Source organism: Crocuta crocuta, unplaced genomic scaffold (assembly GCF_008692635.1).
Source record: "Crocuta crocuta isolate KB4526 unplaced genomic scaffold, BGI_CrCroc_1.0 scaffold1307, whole genome shotgun sequence".
NCBI lineage: Eukaryota > Metazoa > Chordata > Mammalia > Carnivora > Hyaenidae > Crocuta > Crocuta crocuta.
This window is the reverse complement of record NW_027533394.1, coordinates 596,121-607,215: the sequence shown is the minus strand read 5'-3', so window position 1 is coordinate 607,215 and position 11,095 is coordinate 596,121. Positions and strand designations below refer to the sequence as shown.

Sequence of the window (11,095 nt, the reverse complement as noted above, 5' to 3'; positions counted from 1 at the left end):
TGGTAGTTTGTATGTGTCTAGGAATTTGTCCATTTCTCACAGGACATCTGTGATTTGTTGGCATATAGATTTTTCATAATATTATAATTGTTCATATTTCTGTGGTGTTGGTTCTTATTTCTCCTCTCTCATTTGTGACTTTATTTATTTGGGACCTTTCTCTTTTGTTTTTGATAAGTCTGACTAGGGGTTTATCAATTTTATTAATTTTTTCAACGAACCAGCTCCTGGTTCCATTGATCTGCTCTACTTTTTTTGTTTGTTTTAGTTTCTATATCATTTATTTCTGCTCTAATCTTTTTTATTTCCTTCTTCTGCTGGCTTTAGGCTTCATTTGTTGTTCTATTTCTAGCTCCTTTAGATGTAAGGTTAGATTATTTATTTGAGATTGTTCTTGCTTCTTGAGGTAGGCCTGTATGGCAATATACTATGGAATTTTCCAGGGTTTTTAGGAGTGACACCATTCGCATCATCAGTTTTTCATGTCCCACATTGTTGGTACCCTACCCAAGGGCCATCCAGTTTCTCCCTCCCTGATACATCCCCATTTCTGTTGATATTTAGGGCAACCCTAGACTTCACAGGAGCTGGGATCTCAAAAGAAGACCTACAAAATGTCAGCCCCCAATTTTTATTACATTCTAAAGACATCACAATTACTCAGTCAACTTGTTATAAAACTTTATACATGTGTAATCTCAATTGCTGCACTTAGTTTGTCTTTGACTTGTAACCAACAGTTTGTAGACTAGCACCAGCCCAGGGACCAGTCTATGAGTGGCATTGGTATGATCTAACTAATTATGGTTATTATAGTTCCCTTGCCAAATGATTGGTTTGGACATGGACAAGAAACATGGACAAGAGGGTATGTTTACTGGGGATGCCTGGGAAAAGTTTCTCTTGGTCTTAATAAGGGACACATGACTTTTATAATCTTTCTTCCAGACTCTTGATGTTAGTGTATGACCATGTGATGCCTGAGTAGCTGCAGCCATTCTGGGGTCATAAGGTGAAGCACCAACAGGCTGAGGACAGTGGAACAGGATGGCAAGGATAAAAATGGTTGAACAAAGCTGCAATTATGTACTGATCCATCAGATATACCAGGTGTCATTCTAAATCTAGCTTCATTTTTCTGTATTTTAATTTATTATTTTTTCAAACTTTCATTCACTTTATTTATCTTGTACAAAACTGTGTGGTGGCCCCAGCTGGAGCCTTGTTCCCCTGCACGAAGACTCTGTTGTGGGTCTTTACAAGATGGTCAGTGAATTCCTGATAGGGAGACTTGGTGAACACAGTCTCTTTCCAAAGGTCAGAACTGAGATAGCTGTAGGTCTTGGAAATAGTGTCAAAAGTGGCCTTGGCAAAATTGCTCACGGTGGCAGTGCAGCCCCTGGCTGAGGCATAGCAGTCATCAATACCAGCTGTCAGCAGCAGCTTTTTGGGCACAGGGGCTGAGACAATGCCAGTCCCTCTGTGGGCAGGGATGAGGTGCACTAGCACAGAGCCACGGTGGCCTGTCACCTTGCATGGGGCACTGTGGGGCCTGTAGATCTTGTTCCCCCAGTAGCCTCGCTGCACGGGGATGATGGAAAGCTTGGGCAGGATGATGGCCCCACGGATGGCAGTGGCTACCTCCTTGGAGCACTTAACACCCAGACCGACGTGTCCATTGTAATCTCCGATGGCAGAAAATGCCTTGAACCTGGTCCGCTGGCCAGCACAAGTCTGCTTTCACAAAGGTATAATCTTTGAAACGTCCTTGAAGGACGCCCCCAGGAAAAAGTCAATGATCTCAGATTCCTTGATGGGCAGGGAGAATAGATCTCCAGAGACTTGATCTTCATGTCCTTCACCAGGTGGCCCAGCTTGGTGACGGGGATCCACTCCTCCTCCTCGGTCTTTCTTCGTGAGCTCTGTGGTCCCGGCCCTACCCTCCTGCAGGACCAGCGTCATCCACCAATTGGTGTTTTCCCAGAGAAGAAGCTGTATTTTAATTTTAAATTAATATACAGTAAATTTGATTTTTGTGTGTATAGGTCCATGAATTTTAACACATGCAGAGACTCATATAACCACCAACATAATCAGGATACAGAGTAGTTCCATCATCCCATAAAACTCAATCATGCTATTGCTTTGAAGTCACACCCTCTCCCCACTCCAAACCACTGATCTCTTCTCCATCACTATATTTTTGTTCTTTCAAAAATATCATATAAATGGAAGGAAACAGTACATAACATTTTGAAGTCATGTTCTTTCACTAAGTGCAATGCTTCTGAGATTCATCCAAGTTCTTGCATATTCATTCCTTTTTATTGATGAGTAGTATTCCATTGGATGGACGTATCAGTTTATCCATTCATCCCTCAAAATGTATTTGGGTTGTTTCCACGTTTTGGTGATTATGAATAGAACACTTTTAAGGATTTTATGTACAGGTTTTGTGTGAACACAGGTTTTTATTTCTCTAGGGAAAATACCTAGGCTTGGCATTGCTGGGTCATATGGTAAGTATATATTTAACTTTATAAGTTGCCTGTTTTCCAGGGTGTCTATAGCATTTTCCATCCTCACCAGCAATATTAGAAAGTTCCAGATGTATCCCTATATTTTCCTTAAAAAATCTTATAATTTTATGATTTACATTCAGATATGTGATCCATGTTGAGTTAATTTTTGTATTAAGCGTGAGGTTTCAGTCCAAGTTCATTTCTTACATATGGATCTCCAATTGTTCTGATATCATTTCCCCCATCGATTCTTTGTACCTTTGTCACAAATCAATTGACCATATTTGGGTGGGTCTATTTCTGAATTCTCTACTATGTTGCATTGGTCTATATGTCTGTCCCTTCACCAACACCACACTGTCTTGATTACTGTTGCTATATAGTAAGCCTTAAAATCAGGTGGTGTGACTCCTCCAAGTTTATTAATCTTTTCAAAATTTTTTGGTTATTCTACTTCTTTTACCTTTCTATATGAATTTTAGACTCAATACACGACTCTATTTACAAAAAATCTTGAGATTTTGACAGGAACTGCAGTAAATCTATAGGCCAACTTAGGGAGAACTGACATCTTTAATATTTTGTGGGTTCCAGTCCATAAACATGGCATGTTTCTCCAGTTATTTAGGTCTTTGGAAATTTCTTTTGTCAGAATTTTATAGGTTTAAGCATATAGATCCTATACATTTTTTTAAAAATTAAAAAAAATTTTAACATTTATTTATTTTTGAGAGACAAACAGAGACAGAGTATGAACAGTGGAGCGGCAGAGAGAGAGACACACAGAATCCCAAGCAGGCTCCAGGCTCTAAGCCATCAGCACAGAGCCCAAAGCAGCACTCAAACCCACAAACCGTGAGTCCATGACCTGAGGCGAAGTCAGCCGCTTAACTGACTGAGTCACCCAGGTATCCCTTTAATTTTTTTTAATGTTATTTATTTTTTGAGAGAGAGACAGAGCATGAGCATGGGAGGGGCAGAGAGAGAGGGAGACATGGAATCTGAAGCAGGCTCCAGGCTCTGAGCTGTCAGCACAGAGCCCAATGTGGGGCTCGAACTCATGAGCCATGAGATCATGACCATGAGATCATCTCTTAAGTCGGACACTTAACCAATTGAGCCACCCAGGTGCCCCATGATTCTATACATGTTTTGTTAGATTTTTCCATAAGTATTTCATTTTCTAGAGCTATTATAAATAGTACTGTTTATTGCTAATATACAGAAATGTGATCCATGTCTGTGTGTTCATCTTGTATTCTGCAACCTTGCTAAATTCACTTATTAGTTCTAGGTGTGTGTGCATGTGTGTGTGTTTGTGTCTGGGTGTGTGCTATTTTGGGGTTGTCATCTGTGAATAAGGATGGTTTTATTCAACCCCTCTCTTTTCTTCTCTCCATCCCTAACTGCCTAGAGTTGAGCTGCCTAATTCATATGGAATATAAGAGTGGAGGATAAATAGAGTTGTTATAGGTCATCTGCAAATTATTCAAATTGCTTTGAAGTCATTCTACAGCAAGGTGACAAAAATATTATATGCAAATGATGTGATCATATACTATGAAAAATGGTAAAGCAATAATAAAAAATTTACAATAATAAATATTACAAAAATACTAGTATTTCTTATGTGCCAGGGACTGTTCCAATTATTGTACATAAACAAACTTTTATAATCACAACCCTATGATGTGGGTACTATTATCCCCATTTTACAGATGTGTAAACTATAAATGGCAGAGCTGGGCACAAGCCCAGGTAGTCTGGCTCCATTGCTTGCACCCTTAATCATTATCCATTGGAAAAGAAGATTCTAGAAACGGACTCCAAAATATCTGAGAGATTAGTATGATTTCAAATAAATGTGTAAAACATTGACTATTCAACAATTATATAGAAATAATTGAATAGCTACCGGGAAAAATTAAAGTTGGAAACTTAAATTTATACTGTACATCAAAATAAAACCCATATGGGACATGCATTTAAAGGTGAAAATTAAAAGCATAAAGGTGTTAGAAGAAAACATAGAGAAAGAATTCTATAATCTTAAGGTGGGGAAAGGTTTTTAAAGTACAGCACATAAGCCAGCTATGATAAATGAAATAACCAGGGGTGCCTGGGTGGCTCCGTCGTTTAAGCGTCTGACTTCAGCTTAGCTCATGATCTTATGGCTCGTGAGTTGAAGTCCAGTGTTGGGTTCTGTGCTGACAGCTCAGAGCCTGGAGCCTGCTTCAGATTTTGTGTCTCCCTCTCTCTCTACCCCTTGCCCACTTGCTCTCTCTCTCTCTCAATCAAAAAGAAATAAACATTTAAAAAAGAGAAATAATCAGTAATTTGATTATATAAAATATTTTAAATTCGTATATTCTAAGAAATTTACAAGGTTAAAAGGCAAATAACAGGGGCGCCTGGGTGGCTCAGTTGGCTAAGCATCCAACTTCGGCTCAGGTCATGATCTCACAGTTCATGGGTTTGAGCCCCGCATCAGGCTCTGCTGACAGCTCAGAGACTGGAGCCTGCTTCAATTCTGTCTCCCTCTCTCTCTGCCCCTCCCCTGCTCATGTTCTGTCTCTCTCTGTATGCTCTGTCTCTCTCTGTTTCTCAATAACAAATACATGTTAAAAAATTTTTTTAAAGACAAATAACAAACTGAGGGAAGTATCTGTGACAGGAACCCAAAGTGTTATTAACCACAATATAAATACAACTATTCCAAATCAATAAGAAAATACTAAATTCAATAAAAACCTGGGCAAGCAACACAAACAGGCTACATATTTGAAAAAAGAAGAACACAAATGGCTAAGAAACAAATTAAAAGGTGTTCAATTTCACCAAAACATCAAAAACATGAAAATGAAAGTCATGACATATCATTTTGTATCAGATTAGCAATGATAAAATGAGGGAAAATACAAAGCTTTGGCAAGGGCATGGGGAAAAAACATTCTCATACTTTGGTACTAGGAATATAGATGTGTATAATCTCTTTTAGAGGGAGAACTGGCAATATCTATCCAATTGTAAAATGTGCATACCCATTGCAGCAATTTCATTTCCAGGCATTCGTCTTACAGAAGTACATACATGTGCAAAGCAGTTTACAAGGATGTTTATTTTGGTACTCTATAATAATGAAAACTCAGTAACAATCCAAAGAAGCATCTACCCTATGCAAATAATTAAAAAACAATGTACACCTTTAAATATTGACCTACTAAGAAACTCATAATTGAGTGTTATCTCATCTACTTATTTCTGAGGATTCTCAAGGGATTTCATACAGGTTGACTAAAATGGGTATAATCATGCTTGCCTTACAGGGATTTTTATTCATTCAGTCTTTCAAAAAATATTTATTGAAAAGATACAATTGCCAGGCACTATGTTAGGTGCTGGGTACAAATATAAACACAAAAGACATGGGCGCTGCTCTGAAGAAGATCACTGTTTAGTGTAGGGTGTATGTGGGGGTGTGTGTATGCAGAGAAGGAATAGAGATTAATCACACAATTGTACTGTTGTCCTGGGTGCCAATGAAGGAAAATAGAAGAATATTATGCAAGTATTACAGGGTGTCCTGATCCAGTTTGGGGGGTCAGGGAAGGCTTCTCTGAAGTGATATTTGAATTAAAAAGAAATATAGTGATAGGCCAGGTACTTGTACAAATGCCAGTTCCAGAGATTAGTTTAAAATAATAAGGTATATATATATATACACACACTGACATAGAAAGAATGTCAAGAATACACTCAGTCATTCATCAGTCAATGGACATTTGGGATCCTTCCATAATTTGGCTATTGCTAATAATGCTGCTACAAACATTGGGGTGCATGTGTTCCTTCGAGTTAGTATTTTTGTGTTCTTTGGGTGACTACCTTGTAGTGTAATTGCGGGATCATAGGGTAATTCTATTTTCATCTTTCTGAGGAACTTCCATACTGTTTTCTAGACTGACTGCACCAGTTTTCATTCCCACCAACAATGTAACAGAAGGGAGGTGGGTGGAAGGATGGGTTAAATAGATGATGGGGATTAAGGAGTGCACTTGTTGTGGTGAGCACTGGGTATTGTATGTTAAGTGTTGAATCTCTAAATGTACACCTGAAACTAATATTACACTATAATGTTAACTAGCTTTAGTTAACTTAAATAAAAACTTCAAAAATACATTAAGTCAATAAAGCAGGTTGTAAAGCATATATAGCATGATTCTCTCCCTTTTTATGATTTAAAAAGTCCTATATTATAACACACATATGTATCAATATATAGAGAGAAAACAATCTGGAAGAATATAAATTATACTAACAGTTGTTAACTCTGTTTGAATAATTTATGAGTTTGTCTGACATTGTGTAGTCAGAAAAAACCAATAAAGATATATATGAGAAGTGACAGCATTAACATTAGAAATATTAGTATTCAAGGCAAAAAGTTTTAAAAAGCATAAAGAAAGATACTGATAAAAGAAACTATCTACCAAGAATATTCTATCATAAATATCCATACCAAACAATATTACATAAAAATATATGAAAATAGAAAATCAGATAAGTTATATCTTATAATGTGTATTTTTTAAAACAGTGCCTATGGAACACTTGCAAAAATTGATGATATACTGAGTCACAAAAGAAAGCACAATATATTTCCAATAGTAGAAACCATAAAAGTCACATTATTGGACCACAGTGCAATACAACTAACTTCTAACCACAAAATCAGAAAAAAAAGTTGAGTCACTTCAAGTATCAAATAACACTTCTAAATAACTCGTGGTCAAAGAATAAATCAAAACCAAAATTACAGACTAGAAATTAATGAGAATGAAGGCACTACATATTAAGGTCAAACACAGAAAAAAGTTCTAACTTTAGATGCTTTTAGAAATAAGACTGAAAATGCCCTCAAGGTCCATAAGTCAGGCNAAAAAAAAAAAAAAAAAAAAAAAAAAAAAAAAAAAAAAAAAAAAGAAATAAGACTGAAAATGAATAAACTACACATTTCATGTAAGCCATTACAAAGAAAGCAGCAAGATACACTTGAGAGAATTAGAGGAATATATTAATAAGGATACAAGCTGAAAATAATTATTTCTCGAGTAGAGAGTGGGGAAAAATGGTAGAATAGGAAAATAAACCAAGAAATGGTCCTTTGAAAATATCAACAAAACTGAAAAAACCTCTATAGTCTCGTTAAAAGAGAAAGAAATAAATGCATCAAAAAATAAGACTGATTTATGGATAGATCGACGATAGCTATGTGATAAAGTAAGTGTATTAAAACATTACTGGTAAAATCTATGTTGTGGGTATGCAGGTTTTACTGTAAGATTATTTCAATTTGTCTGTATTTTGAAAAGGTTCATAATGAAATAGATGAAAATCTATTATCATCCAGAACATAAATTTTGGGAACACTACATTAGAAGTTTCATTAAAACTAGGAAAAAAGACAAAAATGCCCACTGTTACCTCTATATTTAACGTTTTTCTAGAAATTCAGTAAAATGTAATATGTCAAGTCAATGGACATAGGAATTATAAATATGATACAGAGGGGAAATTATTGTTTGCAGATGATATCATGACCTACCTCTAAAACCAAAGAGGGTGAATATAAAAACCATTAGAACTGATAAAGAAGGTAGATAGGGTGACCAGTTACAAGAAGATGTCCCATTATGCACAAAATATATAAAGGTCTACTTCCAAATAGAGGTGGTAGTGAGAAGAGATGTGTGAAAGGTATCTTCCATGTTTTGCTCCATGTTTAGTACTCCTGATAGTTGAATTTTTTACGACCAAAATGATTCACGTAGTTGTTTGAAAAAGGGAAAATAAACCTATGGTAGGCAGAATCCTAAAATGCTCCCTTCCCCAGATTTCCCATCCTAATTTCCAGACTGTGAATATGATCATAGCTGTGACCATATATTACCTGCCAAAAGGTATTTTGCAGATGTAATTAAAGTTCCCCTTAAAATGGGGAAATTATTCTGGATTATCCCAATGGCTTTAATCTGATTGCATAATAAGCTTTTTAAAAGCAGAGAGTTTTCTCAGGTTCATGGCAGAAGAGAAAGGCAGAGAGAGTCTAAGCAAAAGAAGGACTCAGCATGCTACTGCTGGCTTAAAGATAGAGACAAGTAAGGAGAAGAAAGTGTGGGTGACCTCTAGAAGCTGGAAGCATGGTGATCTCAGTCCTACTAAATATTGACAACAGCTTGAATGAACTTGGAAATGGATTCTTCCCCAGAGCCTCCAGATAAAAGCCAAGTCTAGGGACACCTTGATTTTGGCATTGTTTGACCCAAAGCAAAGAACTCAGCCAAGCTCACCAAGACTTCTCACACACAGAACTGTGAGACAATAAGCTACTATTTTAAACTGCTAAATACTTAGTGATTTGTTATGTAAAAATAGAAAACAAATACAAAATACTTTACACGTGCAAAACAATGAGATATGTAGCCTATCAAATTTTCAAAGGTTTAAAACCCTTTAATGACCCAGTCATGAAAGCAGGATAGGGAAATGACTCACCTATATGCTCCAAGGGAATGTAAATTGGTAAAATCTTTCCCAAAGGACACTGGGCCCCTAAAATGTGGATATGCTTTGCCTTGTTGAAATTTAGTGTAGTTAAATAATCATAGCGGTGAGCAAAGATTTTTCTGAATATCCTTTACAGAACTACTTATAACAGTGGACAATTAGGAACAACATGAGTGGGACACCTGGGTGGCTTAGTCAGTTGAGCGTCTGATTCTTGGTTTTGGCTCAGGTTATGATCTCATGGTTTGTGGGTTCGAGCCCCATGTCAGGCTCTGCACTTGTCGTGTGGAGCCTGCTTGAGATTCCCTGTTCTACCTCTCTCTCTGCCCCTCCCCTGCTCTCTCTCAAAATAAATAAACATTAAAAAAAGAAACAACATGCTTATACAGCAATAGCAGACTGGTTTGTCAAATCTAATATCCTACAACCGTTTGATGAAATAAACTTATGCAAGCAGAAGCCAGAGAGGAATTCTTATAGAACTTTACAAGCTAATTTTAAAATTCATCTGGGAAAGAAAATGCACAAGAAAAGTCAAGAAATTTGTGGGGAAGAAAAGAGAGGGGGTCTTGGCCTAGCAGATATGAAATAATAATTTAAAGGTCAAGTGCTTAAAAATGTGTGGTATTGATCCTTGTCTGGATTTTAGGACTATTGAACTAATTATTTACATTAAAACCTATGTCTATGCTTAGGAATTTGGTTTTTGATAAAGGGAAAAGAATGATCTGTTCAATAAATGTTTAGGGCCTAATAAAAAATACTAATAAGTACTTAGTATTACAAGGGAATAATAGTCATGTATTAAGCATAATATTGTTAGACTGTTTAATGACTTAGAAAAATGTTTACCAGAAAAATTCCAGATAATTAAAGAACTAAAATAAAAAAAATATTACAAGGAAATACAGAATAATTTTTCTAATCTTGGAGTAGAAAAGCCTTCTCATGCAAGATTCAAAATGCAAAAGCCATAAAAGAAATGACTGATAAATCTGAATACACCAATCCTTTAAAACATTTTATACCCAAGAAGACCCCACGAGTGAGTAAAGTTTAAAAATAAGCAGAGGTCTGTGAAACATTTCCCACAAATGTAACAAAGATTTAGTATATGTGCTGCCGAGCGAGCACACGTAACAGAGATTTATATCCAGACTACATAATTCAATAACAAGAAGCCAAACAATCCAACTGGAAAACAGATAAAGGATATAAACAGGCAAGTCATGAAACAACACAAGCAAGTAGCCAACCAACATATGAAACTGTCCCTTAACCTCACTGACAATCAGGGAAACACAAATAATAAGACATTTTTCACCCATTGTATCGGCAAAATATTCAAACAATTGGTTAATACTGAGTGTGGATAAAAATTAAGGGGAATGGTTATTATTATTCACTGCTGGTGGAGGTGTACTGAGTCATTCTACATGGCAATTTGGCATTAAATATTAAATATTAAAATTTCAAAATGTGCTGTCTTTGAGATACTTATTTTGCTTTTCCATATTTGTCTTACAGAAATATTTTAGCATANATGACTATAGTACGCTCATTCAATGGAATACTATGCAGTACATAAAATAATTGAGGTAGGTTTATATACACTGACATGGAAAGATCTTCAAGCCACAGAAAGTGAACAAAGCAATGAATAGAACAATATATAAAATAGGATGTCATTTATATCATTTGAATCTAAGAGGAACTTTAAATTTATCTGTGTTAAATGTTTTGCAATAATGTATTCAATCATGTGTAGTTAGGAAAACCTTTGTAAAATGAAAAAAGAACCAAAACAAAGCTAAAGAAAGGAATGTTTCATCTTGCCATTAAAATGATGTTATCAAATAAAATAAAATGTTATAGACAAATATTTCATTACATGGAAAATATTTACTAGGTTATTAAATATTTGCCTGCTATATTTTCTTTAAAACTATAAATACATACATAATTCATAGTAAAAGGCAAGGAGGACAAAACTAAAGCATTAAAAG

At 35.8% G+C, this 11,095-nt stretch overlaps 1 pseudogene; it reads right to left on the bottom strand.

Moving 5' to 3' along the window:
• Positions 1-1,182: 1,182 nt before the first annotated feature.
• The window catches only part of LOC144218428 (small ribosomal subunit protein uS5 pseudogene), an 11,138-nt pseudogene continuing 1,225 nt past the window's right edge, over positions 1,183-11,095 (bottom strand).